Here is a 15328-nt window from a genome sequence, read left to right as displayed (position 1 = left end):
CTTCCAATTCTTTTATATATAAGGCTTTCCAATCACTTTTGCTGGTAGATGATGATGCATGAAAAGCAGGTTCAGATTTTGTAGCTCCAGAAGATCCAAATTCATCAAGCTCAAAAGAAGATAATTTCCCAATGAGAATGTCTCTGTTAATGGAAGAGTTTTCCATTGTTCTCAATTCATTATATGTAGTTGTCTTCATCTTGTAAGCCGGTGGAAGGGCTCTCAAGACTTTGGAAACTATTTCATCTTCACTCAGAGATCCTCCACAACATTGAATTCCCATAACAATCTCATTTACTCTTTCCATAAATACAACAATTCTTTCATTATCTTCCATCTTCAAGTTTTCATACCTTACTCGGTAACCATCAAGTTTAACAATTTATCCCACATAACCTTTGTGATGATTTATCAGCCAGTCTCATGATTTGCTGATTAGTAAGTGCACACAAGAGGGCTTCTCTAGCTCTACAACCATTTTTAATATTCTTGTCGAAGTCTGCAGGAGTAGGATTGCCAGATGTCGGATCATAAGGTGTATATCCTTTCTCAGTGATCTCCCAAATATCCTTGCCAAGACATCTAAGATGAGTCTCCATTCAAATTTTCCATATCCCATAATTTGTTCCATCAAGCTTAGGGATTTTTCTTCTGAAAATACTTGCCGGTGTATTAGTTGCCATAGGATCTACCTCAAGCAGTTAAGCTTTTGTAAAAGAGGACCAAAGCTCTGATACCAATTGTTAGGATAACCGGTGAACAACTGAGAGGGGGGATGAATCAGTTTTTAACAGATTATCAATAAAACCACTTTATAACCTTTAACTGGAGCACATAAACATTGAATACCAGAATAGAAAAAATAGATATTGGTAAGCAATAAAACTTAAGAATTAAAAAGAGAATTAACACAATGCAACCATACCACATAACACCATGATTTTTACATGGAAAACTTGGAAAGGGAAAAACCATGGTGGGAAGCCTACCCATAGTCAGATGATACTTCTACAGAAAGTATGTGATACAATAAGGGGACTGCACATGCAGGAAGGCACACTGCCTAGAGCGTACTGCTCATTACAAAAGAGTCTCACTTACTATAGAGAGGTTATAACCACCTCAAGATAAATGGACAAAAATCCAAATGAATGAACTGTCAGAGATAACATCTATCATGTCTAATTATAGTCCCAGTTAAGCTCAATATCAGAGGCCTTTGACCTGTTCCTTAAACCCAATTCGATCACCTATGATCAACCAAATCTCATTTGCATATGATATGCCATGTCGGCTTAAGACCAAAATAATAATAACCAATCCATAAATTATCCCGGTAACGTGTAGAGAACACATTAACATGATACTGGTCCATAACCTAGATAGGCACTGGAACTAATCTGGGTCCACCACACCAAAGCAATGTCTTCAATTAGTTGAAGCATGATTAGGGATCACCTTCTGCATCATGAATTCCATCTAGAAGTCGCACAAACACCAGTTATGCATTCTAACAAGGTTTCTCAATGAAAGCTCTATCGGTTAAACCTTAAACCCATGCCAATAAGGGTTTACAAGAGTGTATGATAGTATCTAATTACCAAGTGAATACTAACTAACCAAAACATGATACAGAAGCATGTAACACATAAAGACAAACATACTCCACTGATCCAAACATGTCGGAAGTGTCCAACAGATAGTCCCTTTTGTCGGTAACACTAAATCTTCTATCGGTAGCCAAAACCTGTATGTTGGTAACCAAACATAATAGCTAGTGTTGACATCAATGACAAAACATCAATGCAACACATAATCAATTCATCTATATTGCCAACACTGAAAACTCTCTCATCTTTCAGCGAACTCAATATCATGGTAAGACATAAATCAGCAAGCTTCAAATATTCTGGCATTGAATCACGCGATGTTGCATTCTCAGCTATATATTTCCAAGGCCTTGTTATTGATCCCTCTTCATGGGGGTTCTCCATTGTGCCATATTGTTACCTCATAGTGTATGCAAAATGAGATGATTTATCTCTACGATGAGTTTTGTCTAATATTCCATTTATAGTTACTCCATTCAATTCTCTGGATATGCAAAATTGTTTTATCAAATTCAGTAGCTTACTTCAAAAATCACTGTTGAGGCCTCAATATTGAGGAAACACAATATACATGGCTTTGAATAGGTTGTCAGGAGGGAATCTGCTTCTAATTTGTGAGGAAAGATCATAGGTAATTTTCTTCACAGAAGTAGTTACACACTCAACAATCTTGTCGAAATCTTCCCTTGTAACTCTTGCTAGTTGCTTCTTGGGGCACTTTCCTGGTTCCTCGGGGTCTATCATGGCATAGAAGTGCATTGGTATCTCAACTCCTAGTACATTTTCACATACCTCCCCATTTGCACCAATTTGTAAAAAGTTATCAGGATTGTTCAAATCTGTGAGTGTCCGCCACTTAACAATTTTTTCATCAGATAGTGTTGGTTGATTTTGATAGAGATTGTCGAGTGTCATGCATGTCATCTTATGTAGCATAGCATATTATGCAATATATAGAGCTTTTTTTTTGGAAGCCTTCATAATATTTCTCATTTTCTCTAGCATGGGCAGAAGAGCTGCTAAAGTTAAAAGTGTCTCTAGATTACTTAACCTCCGAAGAAGGTCAAGAAATTTTGGTTGATCTGATTCATCATGAGTTGTGTGAAATAGTCCAATCAAGGACGGATATTCTAAAAAAACTCGATGCGCAGGACCATCCAAATAGATCCAATTGGTATCGTTATCCTTGAGAATCTTTTTCCCATCAACAAAGTGTTGAAATTCCATAAATTGTTTGGGACCTTGATAGAAGTGTGAATAGAGCTCTCTAATTAAAATTTTAATATTTTTTACTGAAGAATACTTTCTCAGAATTCCAAAAGCTAGATTCATTTTGTGAGCCATGCAGTGAATTGTAGTAATGTACAATGCAAGTGAAGTTTCAATATTTGTACAAAGACCGTTCCTATGACCTTTCTTACTAAAGCTACATCTACTCTAGCACACACCAATTTTTTGGCAACTGTCATGTCATCCATACCTCCATATTCAATTAAACTTCTCTTTACTAGTTGAAATAAATGTTCTGCTATCACACTCTCCTTCATTTTAGCAATAGATAGTAGATGAGGTTGGCAGGCATGATTCTGTATAGTATAAACATGCATGCATACCCATTAAGTATTGTCTATTGTCGTAACTTCTTCTAAAGAAAATGCAATAAAGTTTGACTCTCTTATTTTTTCCTTTACATCTTCTTTTTTAACCTCAACAAGACAACTTGCCCATTCCCATCCACTATTTACTAACCAGTGTCTATTAGGATAGTTAGGATCTTACAAAGAGTGTAATAAACCACTAATCGATGGGAATTATATCATAGCATGCCCTCTTCTCAAAATATAAAAAAACAATGCTTAATTGAACAACTTTTCCCAGTTGTTCTATTTGCATTGCTTTTCCAAAACTAGCTTCAATAGAACCTTTAACTTTAGCAAGATTCATTTGTATTTTCTCATGAAAATAATACTCTTTGACATTCCTCACATTCTTACATTCCTCCTTTGTTTTCCATCTTATCACTAATTTTTCAACTCCATCTATCATTTGCTTTTCATAAACTTTACCCATATGCTTTTCTATGGTGTCAAATTTTAGCTGCAACCTAATTTCCTTGTTATGTTTTCAAGTCCAAATCTTACACCTGCATTCTATTGGAGGCTTGCCTTCAATTGGATTCTCCACCAGTTCAATGAATGGATACTTTGATGCCCAATTAATTTGAAAATTCCTCACTGACATATCCCACTCTCGATCCTTTTTTGATTGTGATTGACACTTTTTTGATCTAGCTTTTCTTTTCCCCTTCCGTGTATTATCATCAATGGCATTATCACCCAAGTCGATTATATCATTCCAGCTAACTTGGGCATCTACCAAATAATCTTCTTCAAGATCATCCTAATCTGAGATATCAGGTTCACCATCATCTTCAACATGCAGTGTAGGTTGCGAATTTTGTACTTGTACTTGTGATGATGTACCTTCCTGATTTTCACCAAAATCTTTTCCAAAGCCAAAGTACAAAGACAGTGTTCTGCTTTTTGTTGGCCTCTCATGGCCTTCCCCACATTCATGTTTCCTACCCTTCTTCCCATTCAACATCTCCAATGAAATAAAGGCTGCGAAAAAAATATCAATTTGTTGAAGAAGCAATAATAGACTATAAAGTATAAGATATGTTTTGAATTGGCCCTATGACCTACAATCTAGATGTCTGAGGTCTAAATCTTCCGGCTGACCACTTGGCACTGACGGGTCCCCACTGAATAAGAATGAATTAAACATTGCAAAAAAATATAGATAAATTCAAAATAATATTATAAGACATCAAAAATATGATCGCTCACCTTTAGCTCACTAGAGGTCGCCAATGCAATAAACAACAATGATTTTCCTTAGTTTGAAACTTCGCTATTGATCAAAATTTAGAGCCTAGAACCTACTAGATTGTCTAGAGATAGATATGATATTTGAATGTATTTATACCAATCCTTATATGGTGAATTCCACGGGAATTTTATATTGTATATAAATATTTGGCAAATCCCATGTAACTATAACATATGTAATTTTCGAGGTGATTATGGGTTGTCCAAATAATTGACAAATACAATATAGTTGGCAAAAGTTGGGGTGAACAGAGACACGCGTTGGCAAAATATCGAGCAAATTGGGTCCTCTTGGCTAACAGGTCTTCATATTCCTATAGGCGAATTATGGCCATCTATTAAGGCAACCTCGGAGAGTGTAGGCGAAAAAATTAATTTTACCATGTGTCCATCGTATATTGTATTGGCGAAATCCTCACATAGCCACATTTAATTACATAAAACATATGGTGATCGGGCTATGAATTTGATGGAAATTGATAATGTTTTGGCGAGATGGCCACCCCCAGTCTATACAAAGTATTTGCCATTTCCCAGGTCGCCGACGTGAAAAAATCGCCATTGACGAATATTCGCCACTAAAGTAATCTTTGATGTAGGTATGTATATATATATGTACATGTATGTATATAAATATACTTTCTATATATATATATAAATATATAAATATATATATATATATATATATATATGTATGTATGTATGTATGTATGTATGCATACATGTCTCCCTTTTCTCCCTTTTTCCTTTTCTTTTTTACTGTTTATACCTTTTTTCTTTGTTTTATTTGTATTCTTATCTTTTTATTTTCTTCTGATACTTGCTCTTTTCTTTTCTTTCTTGCCTTATTTTTTATTTTTTTTATTAAATATATACATATACATATACATATATATACACCTAAAAATGGTCTGAAGATAATTAATTAAATAAGCAATTATTTAATTAATCCCCCTTCCTAATTTAATTGAATTCACTAGGCAATTTTGATTAAATTCTACCTTTCATCTACTTATTAATAAATCTAAGGATTTATTCATTAAGTTCATTCCATAGTCCCCTTTGATTAATTAATTCAAATTAATTAATCCTCCCCCCCCCATTTCAATTAATTCTTCTAATCCCCTAATTAATTAAAACAAATCAATTTATGAGTTGTTGAAAATTAATTAGTCTTTTCCTATAATTTGAATTTTTAAAATTCAAATTACCCACATGCCTCCTAACTTCTAACCACCTAATCTAACCATCCCTCTAACCTAACCCATTCCACCTAACCTTGGGTTTAACCAAACCTATCCTATCTTTCACATTCTAACCTCCTTATCCTAACCTCTTATGGTGTGTTTTTGCCCCCTCAGGTGAATAACTTAAAGTACATAAATAAAGAATGTAATGCAGAATAATAATGCCATAGATATCAGATGCAATATAAGAGATGTTATTCCATTCATAATCGTTCTCCGTCACAAGTTACATTTGGAAGTATATAAAGATACCGAGGGGGTGCGAGTGCCAACCGTCACACCACAACTGCCACCCCGCGGTTGCCAACTAACCAAGACAATTACAACTTAATTAACTAGTTATATTTTCATGTACAATATTGCCGCCAACATCATCCCCCCTAAAAAAAAAGAAGTCATCTCCAGACAACTTAATACAAAATAGAGATGACATTAAACAAAACTGTTGATGCCAGTCGAGCCCGAAACTTATACACCTGTTGCATCCTCGCCTGAAAACCCTTTTCTGCTACCATCTGATGCTCAAGTACGGATTTCACCATTATTGCTTCCTTCAACATCACAGTCCTCCTGTGCCTAAACCAAACTTGTCTGCAAAACACACGTTTCAGTCTTAGCCTCCACCAACTGCTACTCAAATGATACTGTCTCCCTAGCCAATTTGTCCTTGATAGCCACCCGCGTTGCCCTCTCAGCATCCAACTCTTGGGTATGCTAAGCTAAGTCTCACGCTACTCCTGCCTCCAACCTAGTGGTCAGCTCCTCCCAAGCCCTCTTTGCATCCACCAAGGCAACCTCACATCCAGCCAAGACATACTTTGAGTTCCTCAAAGTGTACTATTCATGCTTGGAGGTGGCCACAACCCTCTATCACAAAGGCTGCGAGACACCTCAAATCTTCCATCACACTCCCCAAAGGCCAATAACTGAACTGAATAACTCTTTGGTGTCGTATGGCTTCGCGTTCTTACAATGCCTTCCCTCAAACTCTATTTGTTTGCAACCTCCAAATCTGTCTCCCTCTACGGCTTATGGCTTCCCTACCAATGCTTAGTTGTAGGCTTCTTTCTCATAGTATGGGACAACCCAACACTTACCATGCCTTCTCTGATGCCCTTCGCCCAACTCAAAAAGTGTATTGTAGCTCAAAAATAAACTGGGGGTCTGGGGGCAATGCCCCTAGTGGGGTTTGGGGCAGCGCCCTAACGAGGTCGAGGTGCAGTGCCCAAAGTGCGCTCCAAGGCCAATTTATAGCCCTCAAACCACATGACAGTCCATGGTGCACATCATTTCTATGATATTTTAAGATGTAAAAACCCTTCTTCTCCACTCTAATATTTTCAGCATCCTGGCTCGACATTTCATCGAATGATTTTTCAATCTGGTCATCATCATTTTTTTTTATCCACTGTAATGTCTCCGATGGCACCCCGGCCATACAACCTCTCCGTACGGTCAACAACAACATTGACACCTTCCAATCATATGGCTACCTGCCCATGTCGTCAACACCCCTCCACCATACAGCTATGTGTTTGTTTGTGTGGTGACTTTATGTCCATGGTGCCTTTATTCCTTGCGGTGGTGGTGGTATCCACCGCTCGGTGGTTCCACCATCAGTGCTGCCACTGCACGGTGGTCCCACCATTGATGTTCCTGTTGGCATTATAACAGACAAGGAAGATTGTTGGCATTTCAATAAGGATATTGAGAAGGTTGTTGATGATTATGGATATAACTACTAAAGGATGTTTACTGTCTTAATATTATTATTTTGTCATTGATGTCAAGAAATTGATTTTCTAATTCAGTATGATGTTGCCATATCTTAAGAAGTATGATTTGATGAGCATAAAGATGTCGGTAAAAGATACAAAAAGAATGTGATGAATAAGGGGAGGAATAAGTTATTCAATGGGCAACTATTACCGAGTTAGACAATGATGAGATCATGATGTTTAGATTGTTTTGATATCCTACATATGTTATTGATTGTAAGGTTAATACTATACTATGTTACTGAGCAAAGAACCTAGTTGGTAAACCCTAAGGTTATCACTATTGGTTAATGAAGGCAGAATGTCTACCGAGTGAAGTTTAGTATTTATCGAGTTGCAACCGAGTAATAATAGAATGCATTAAATGAATAAAAGCATTATTTAATGAAGGAAGTTGATGAGCTAGTTATGATTAAATGTTTGGTATGCCGTGAATGAAGTTTGTTAAGAATCTATGGCAAAGGAAAATTGGCAAGATGATCTATAGCTCAGATTGAACCGCAATACCCTAGCACAAATTCCAAGAAATGTATGCAAGTTCCAAGGCAGAGTGAACCATTTTCAAATTGAAGGATACATTGAACCTGGTCAAATTTGAAGATCTAATGGCTATGATTGATCATGGGATATGTGATCAAGGAGATTAAGCGGATGGCAAGTTGTTTATAAATAAGGAACTACTGATAAACAATGTATGAGTTTGCATGTTTAGCAGTTTTGGTATATTACTGAAGTATATGTTACCGAGGTTGAATCTGTTGTTTTTATTGAAGGTTAAGTTTGTATGATTCATCCCCCCCTCTCATCTTATTAGCTTGGCATCTGTACTAAACATTAAGTATCAGAACTATCAATTGGTATTAGAGCTTTGGACTCCAGAAAGAAAAGTTTAAAGGTACTTGAGGCAAAGATCCAAAGATGTATAAGAGAGATGCACCAAAGTTGAACAAATCAAGTTTCTCTACATGGTAGAAAAGGATGAAGCTGCACCTATCAGGAGTTGGAGAATATGTTGTATATTATCTGGAGAATGATTTCATTACACCAAGCACCTATCCATTGACAATGGAAGAGATAAAGTCAAAGAAAGAACATATTCAAGCAATGATTGAAATAACATCTGCATTGATTGACTCAGAGTTTAATGATCTAGAAGGCTGCAACGATGCAAATACAATGTGGGACAAGCTCATATCTGTCTATGGTGGAGATGAACATGTTCAAAGAGAAAAAGTGGATAGTATAAGAGGACAACTTGAATCTATGAGGATGAATGAAGGTGAGAACATAACCTAGTACAATACAAGACTAAAGGAGATTGTCAATCAAATCAAAGGAGCAGGTGGAACTATTGAAGAAAAAGACATAACAAGTAAGTTGTTAAGAACCCTTCTACCAGCTTATGCAATCTGAGTCTCTGCAATCAATGAATTGAGGTCTGTACCTAATATGCCAATTTCTTTAGATGCTACTATTGGTAATCTACATACATTTGAGTTAAGTAATTTCGATAACAGTGGGTCATCAGTAAATAAAGTTGAGTCTCCATTTAGTTCTTTTCATATTGGTGAATCTGATGATTACAATGATAGAATGAGTAAGTACACTAAAGGGGATCACAGTGGAGCAAGTGAAAGATTTCACAAGAACATGGAAGAAGTACATAAACTGTATGAGGATATCAGAAAGCAAGAAAATTTTGAAGCACTATTAGCCAGAAGGTTAACAAGAGGCAAAGGTAAGTATAAAGGAAAACTACCTTTGAAATGTTTCAATTGTGATAAGATAGGACATATGGCTTCTAACTATCCTGACAAAGATTCTACTGAAAAGAGAGATTATTGAGATGACAGACAGAAAGATAATCATTACAGAGGACACCGAGACTTCAGAAGAAGAGATAGAAAGTCATGCCTAATAGCTGATGAGGAATCAAATGATGATAACTCAGATGAAACTGATATAGAGGAAGTAGTTTATGTGGCTATCAAAGATGGATCAGATGAAGAAAGGTATGAAGAAAAAGCCCTAATATCTCACATAAATACTAATGATTCTTGGATCATAGATAGTGGATGCTCACATCTCATGATAGGTGATAAACACAAATTTGTTACATTAGAAGATTATGATGGAGGCTATGTAAGATTTGATAATGATGCACCATGTCCGGTAAAAGGTAAAGGATCTATAACACTTCTTGACAATGCAAGATGTAATGATGTTTATTGGGTTGAAGGTTTGAAATACAATTTTTTGAGTGTAGTATAGCTAAACAATACAGGATACCGAATAGAATTTCAGAAAGGAATTGTCAAAGTTCATGACAAGCATGGAAAGTTAGCTGCTACCAGGACAAACAAAAGTTAACACATTTCACCTTAACTCAACTTAGAACAAGTGTCTGTATGCAAACATAGATGATACCTGGTTATGGCATAAAAGGTTTTGTCATGTAAATTTTGATAATCTTATCAAAATAAGCAAGAATCACCGAGTAAGAGGTCTACTGAGTCTTAAAAAACCTAAGAATGCTATGTGCCGAGGATGCCAGATGGGTAAGATGACAAGATCAAGCTTTACAAGTAAGTCCTACACTTCTAAGGGAATTTTAGATCTTATGCACACTAATCTTTGTGGTCCTATGAAAGTTCAAAGTTATTATGGTGATAAACATTTCATATTATTTGTGGATGATTATTCAAGGATGATGTCAGCTATGTTTTTAAAGGAAAAGTCAAAAGCTTTTCAAATGTTTAAATGGTACAAGGAAAGAGTTGAAAATGAAATAGGAAGACAACTGAAATGTCTTAGATCATATAGAGGAGGAGAGTTCACATCTGATGAGTTCCAACTTATTCTACAATGATCATGGTATAAAAAGACAAGTCTCTGCACCGACAACTCCACAACAAAATGGGATAGCTGAGAGAAGAAATAGATCTATTGTGGATTGTGCTAGAACCCTGATGATTGAAAAGAAAGTGCCACAAACATTTTGGAGAGAAGCAATAAGCACGGCAGTTTACACCCTGAACCGAGTACAAATGAAGAAAGGAACTTTGAAGACACCATATGAGATCTGGTATGACAAGAAACCTAATGTAAGTTATTTTAAAATGTTTGGAAGTAGATGCTATGTTCACAAAGATGATAGAAATGGCAAGTTTGATCAGAAAAGTGAAGAAGGAACATTTCTTGGTTATTCTTCTAGAAGTAAAGCATTTAAATGTCTGATCAAATCATCTAGAAAAATAGTAGAAAGTGCAAATGTGAAAATTGATGAATTTGCAGAAAGAAATGATGAAGGAAATTCCAAGGAACTAGAAGATTATGATGAATTTGTCTATGTTCAATCGACAAGTCTTACTGAGAGAACTGTTGAAGGAAATAAAGAGAATATCCAGTTACCAAGTGATGAAGAAGATCATACAGAGCCTACCGAGCCTGTATTAGCCAAGTATGTCAGAAGACATCATGCATCAAGTTAGATTATAGGAGATAAGGATGATCCAGTGATGAAAAGGAACAAACTGAGACAGAACACATGTCTGATATCTGAATTTGAACCGAGGATACTGAAAGAGGCATTTAATAGTGAAGATTGGATAAATGCTATGACAGAAGAGATTGATCAAATCAAGAAGAATGACACATGGACACTAGTCCCAAGACCAAAGGACAAAAAAGTAATCGGTAAAAAGTGTATTTTCAGAAACAAGCTGAATGAAAAAGGTGAGGTCATTCGAAATAAAGCAAGAATAGTGTGCAAAGGCTATGCCCAAGAATAAGGAATTGATTATGGTGAGACTTTTGCACCTGTGGCAAGACTTGAAGGAGTAAGAACATTGTTGGCATATGCTGCTTACAAGAATTTCAAGGTATATCAAATGGATGTCAAATCTGCATTTCTGAATGGTATATTAGAAGAAGAATTTTTTATTGAACAACCTGAAGGATTTGTTGAAGACAAGAATAAAGATCAGGTATGTAAATTGAACAAAGCTTTATATGGTCTGAAACAAGCACCTAGAGCATGGTATGAAAGCTTGCACTCTTATTTAATCAAGATTGGTTTTATAAGAACAAGTGAAAACATTAATATGTACATGAAGAATGATGAAAATGGAATATTGATCTCAGCCATATTTGTTGATGATATTATCTTTTGTGGAAATGACTCTCTATGCAGGAATTTTGGAAATGAAATGAGCAAAGAATTTGAGATGTCATTAATCGGTGAGATAAAGTATTTTATAGGTTTACAGATACTACAAATGAAAGATGAGATTTTTATTACTCAATCCAAGTACATAAAGGAAATCTTGAAGAAATTTGGAATGGAGGATTCAAAACCAGAAAGTACTCCTATGACTACCAACTGTAAACTATCAAAGAATGATGAATCTGCATCTGGTGATGAGACACTTTACCGGTCCATGATTGGAAAGCTACAATATGTTGTTCACAGCAAGCCACATATAGCACATGCAGTAGGTATAGTTGCAAGATTCTCTGCAGATCCTAAAGAAACACACATGACAGCAATCAAGAGAATTTTCAGATACTTGAAAGGCACTGAGGATTATGGCTTAGCATATCAGAAAAGAAATGACTTTGATTTGAAAGTTTATACTGATGCTAATTGGGCAGGCAACATTGATGACAGAAAAAGCACAAGTGGAGGAGCTTTCTTTTTAGAAGAAAGACTAGTGAGTTGGCTTAGCAAGAAACAAGGATGCGTTTCACAGTCAACAACAGAAGTTGAATATGTTGTTGTAGCATTGAATTGTACCAACATAGCATGGATCAAACAACTGTTGGAAGATATAAATGAGAAAGTTACCGAGCTAGTAACTATATTCTGTGACAATACTAGTGCCATTAACATTTCAAAGAATCTTGTTATGCACTCTAAGACAAAGCACATCTCTATCAAATATCATTATCTTAGATAAGAAGCTCAAGAGAAGAAAGTGGTGTTGGAGTATGTTAGCACAAAGGAACAAATAGCAGATATCTTCACCAAACCACTACCAAGGGACACTTTTGAGTATCTCATAAGTAAGTTAGGGGTCCTACCCCTATCTTCTACTCACTGAATGAGTTCGGTGAAAGCATCAATTCGATGACTCTACAAAATATCTTTTAAGAGTTGATGCTAATTTACACACTTTAGGATGTTTTCTAAAGGTGTGCAGGAAACAATAACAGGGAATAGGAATTGAAGACAAAATGCTCTGACCAAGACTAAGTTGACACATAACAGCATGAAATCACTTCATATAGGAAGAAATTATGTTTTAGTTCTTTACTTTTTGGCATTGTTGTCAAAGGGGAAGAAGATTGAAGAAAAGGGGAGAAGACTGATGATAGGAGGAAAGCATTTCAGCATGTCAGAAATCTCACAACAATTTGAATCAATTAGGTCAAATCAATTGGTTTTGCCATCAATGCCAAAGGGGGAGATTGTTGGCATTTCAATAAGGATATTGAGAAGGTTGTTGATGATTACGGATATAACTGCTAAAGGATGTTTACTATCTTAATATTATTATTTTTTCATTGATGTCAAGAAATTGATTTTCTAATTTAGTATGATGTTTCCATATCTTAAGAAGCATGATTTGATGAGTATAAAGATGTCAGTAAAAGACACAGAAATAATGTGATGAATAAGGGGAGGAATAAGTTATTCAATGGGCAACTATTATCGAGTTAGACAATGATGAGATCATGATGTTTTGATTGTTTTGATAGCCTACATATGTTATTGATTGTAAGGTTAATACTATACTATGTTACCAAGCAAAGAACCTAGTCTGTAAACCCTAAGAAACCTAGTCGGTAAACCCTAAGGTTATCACTATCGGTTAATGAAGGCAGAATGTCTACCGAGCGAAGTTTAGTATTTACCAAGTTGCAACCGAGTAATAACATAATGCATTGAATGAATAGAAGCATTATTTAATGAAGGAAGATGATGAGCTGGTTATGATTAAATGTTTGGTATGTCGTGACTGAAGTTTGTTAAGAATCTATGGTAAAGGAAAATCAGCAGGAAGATCTACAGCTCAGATTGAACCGCAATACCCTAGCACAAGTTCCAAGAAATGTATGCAAGTTCCAAGACGGGGTAAAACATTTTCAGATTGAAGGATACATTGAACCTGGTCAAGTTTGAAGATCTGATGGCTATGATTGATCATGGGATATGTGATCAAGGAGATTAAGCGGTTGGCAAGTTGTTTATAAATGAGGAACTATTGATAAATAATGTATGTGGTCAAGTGTATGCACAGGGATGCTACATAGTGATTATCAAGAACATAAGATTGAAGACCTGTTTGAATAGCAGAGTATAAAGCCCAGTAGATGGACAAGATAAGTCCTATTGTATTGAGCAAATAAGAATCTGCTTTAGCATTTTTAGATGTGAAGTTGCAAATAGATTTTTACTACTGTTATTTTTTAAAGTGATAGAAAATCTCTTAACTGAGTGAAATTAATAGTCTTATTTGTAAAACCCTCTAGCAAGGTGACATTTTGATTGAGTGTTTGAAATCCTTTAACAAGTTCACTTCTAACAAGGTGAAGATCCTAATAGATCTAAGGGAAATCCCTTAACTGGGTCACATCTAGCAATGTGTTTGTAATCTTTAACAGGATTTGCTTTTAACCGAGCATACTCTAGAAGAGTATATTTCTTAGTGGGTCCAAAATCCCACATTGGTTTTTCCCTATTTGGGTTTCCACATTAAATCTGGTGTTATGAGTGTTATGTTGTTTATATGCTTATGAGTTTTCATCTTCAGCAGTTTTGGTATATTACTGAAGCATATGTTACCGAGGTTGAATCTGTTGTTTTTATCGAAGGTTAAGTTTGTATGATTCACCCCCCCCTCTCATCTTATTAGCTTGGCATCTGTACTAAACATTAAGTATCAGAACTATCAGTTCCCACCACACAGTGGTCCCACCATCAGTGTTACCACCATATAGTGATTCCATTGTGGTTTTCTTTTTCTTTTTTTTTCCTCGGCCATACGGTCAACTGTCATATAGACTCGTATGACGTACAGTGTTTTTTTCTAACTGTACAGTCAACTATTGTACAAACCCATACGACCGTACAGTGTTTTTTTTAAGTGTCCAGATTCAGCTCGGGTTTCATGCCTTTGGAATCGCCCTTTCTCGGTTTGCCTCGACTAAGAATCTCTTGCTTTGTTCCTGTGCCTCTTGAATCACCTGCTCAGCCTCTTAGGTCCCCTTCCATCCTATCAAGTTCCCCTCTGGACTCTCGAGTGTCCTTCTGACCTCTCGGGTCCCCTGCATGCTTCTTGTGGTAGGGTTTCAATTTGGACCCATTGGTGGCAAGTCTATTTTCAATGGCCATCCGAAAACCTAGAACCAAAAGTTCTACAGGAACCATGGTCTCCTTCCCGTACATAAGAAGAAGAAGAATAATAAATATTTTGAAGGTCACATCCTTCCACACAGGGTTCTAATAATTGCCAACATGAATGATCTTTGAATTATATACGTCACCGAGGTTTGGGGCATCTTCCTTCCAATATTCTCTATATTTCGGCAGGTACACCTCCTCTATTACTTTCTCTGGTTCCTCTACTTTGAGCCTATAGCTTTGGAACATTTTGTAATCCTCCATCTGCCAGTGGAAGAGCCCGTTCAATGACCCTATCTCATCCTTAGAGCACTCTCCTAGTTTGAGAATCCCTTCATCTTTAGGCTCCCTGCAGCCTCATCCTTCGTCCCTCAGGTCACCTTTTCATTCACCCTCT

Source organism: Cryptomeria japonica, chromosome 5 (genome assembly GCF_030272615.1).
Source record: "Cryptomeria japonica chromosome 5, Sugi_1.0, whole genome shotgun sequence".
Lineage (NCBI taxonomy): Eukaryota > Viridiplantae > Streptophyta > Pinopsida > Cupressales > Cupressaceae > Cryptomeria > Cryptomeria japonica.
This window is presented reverse-complemented; position numbering follows the sequence as displayed.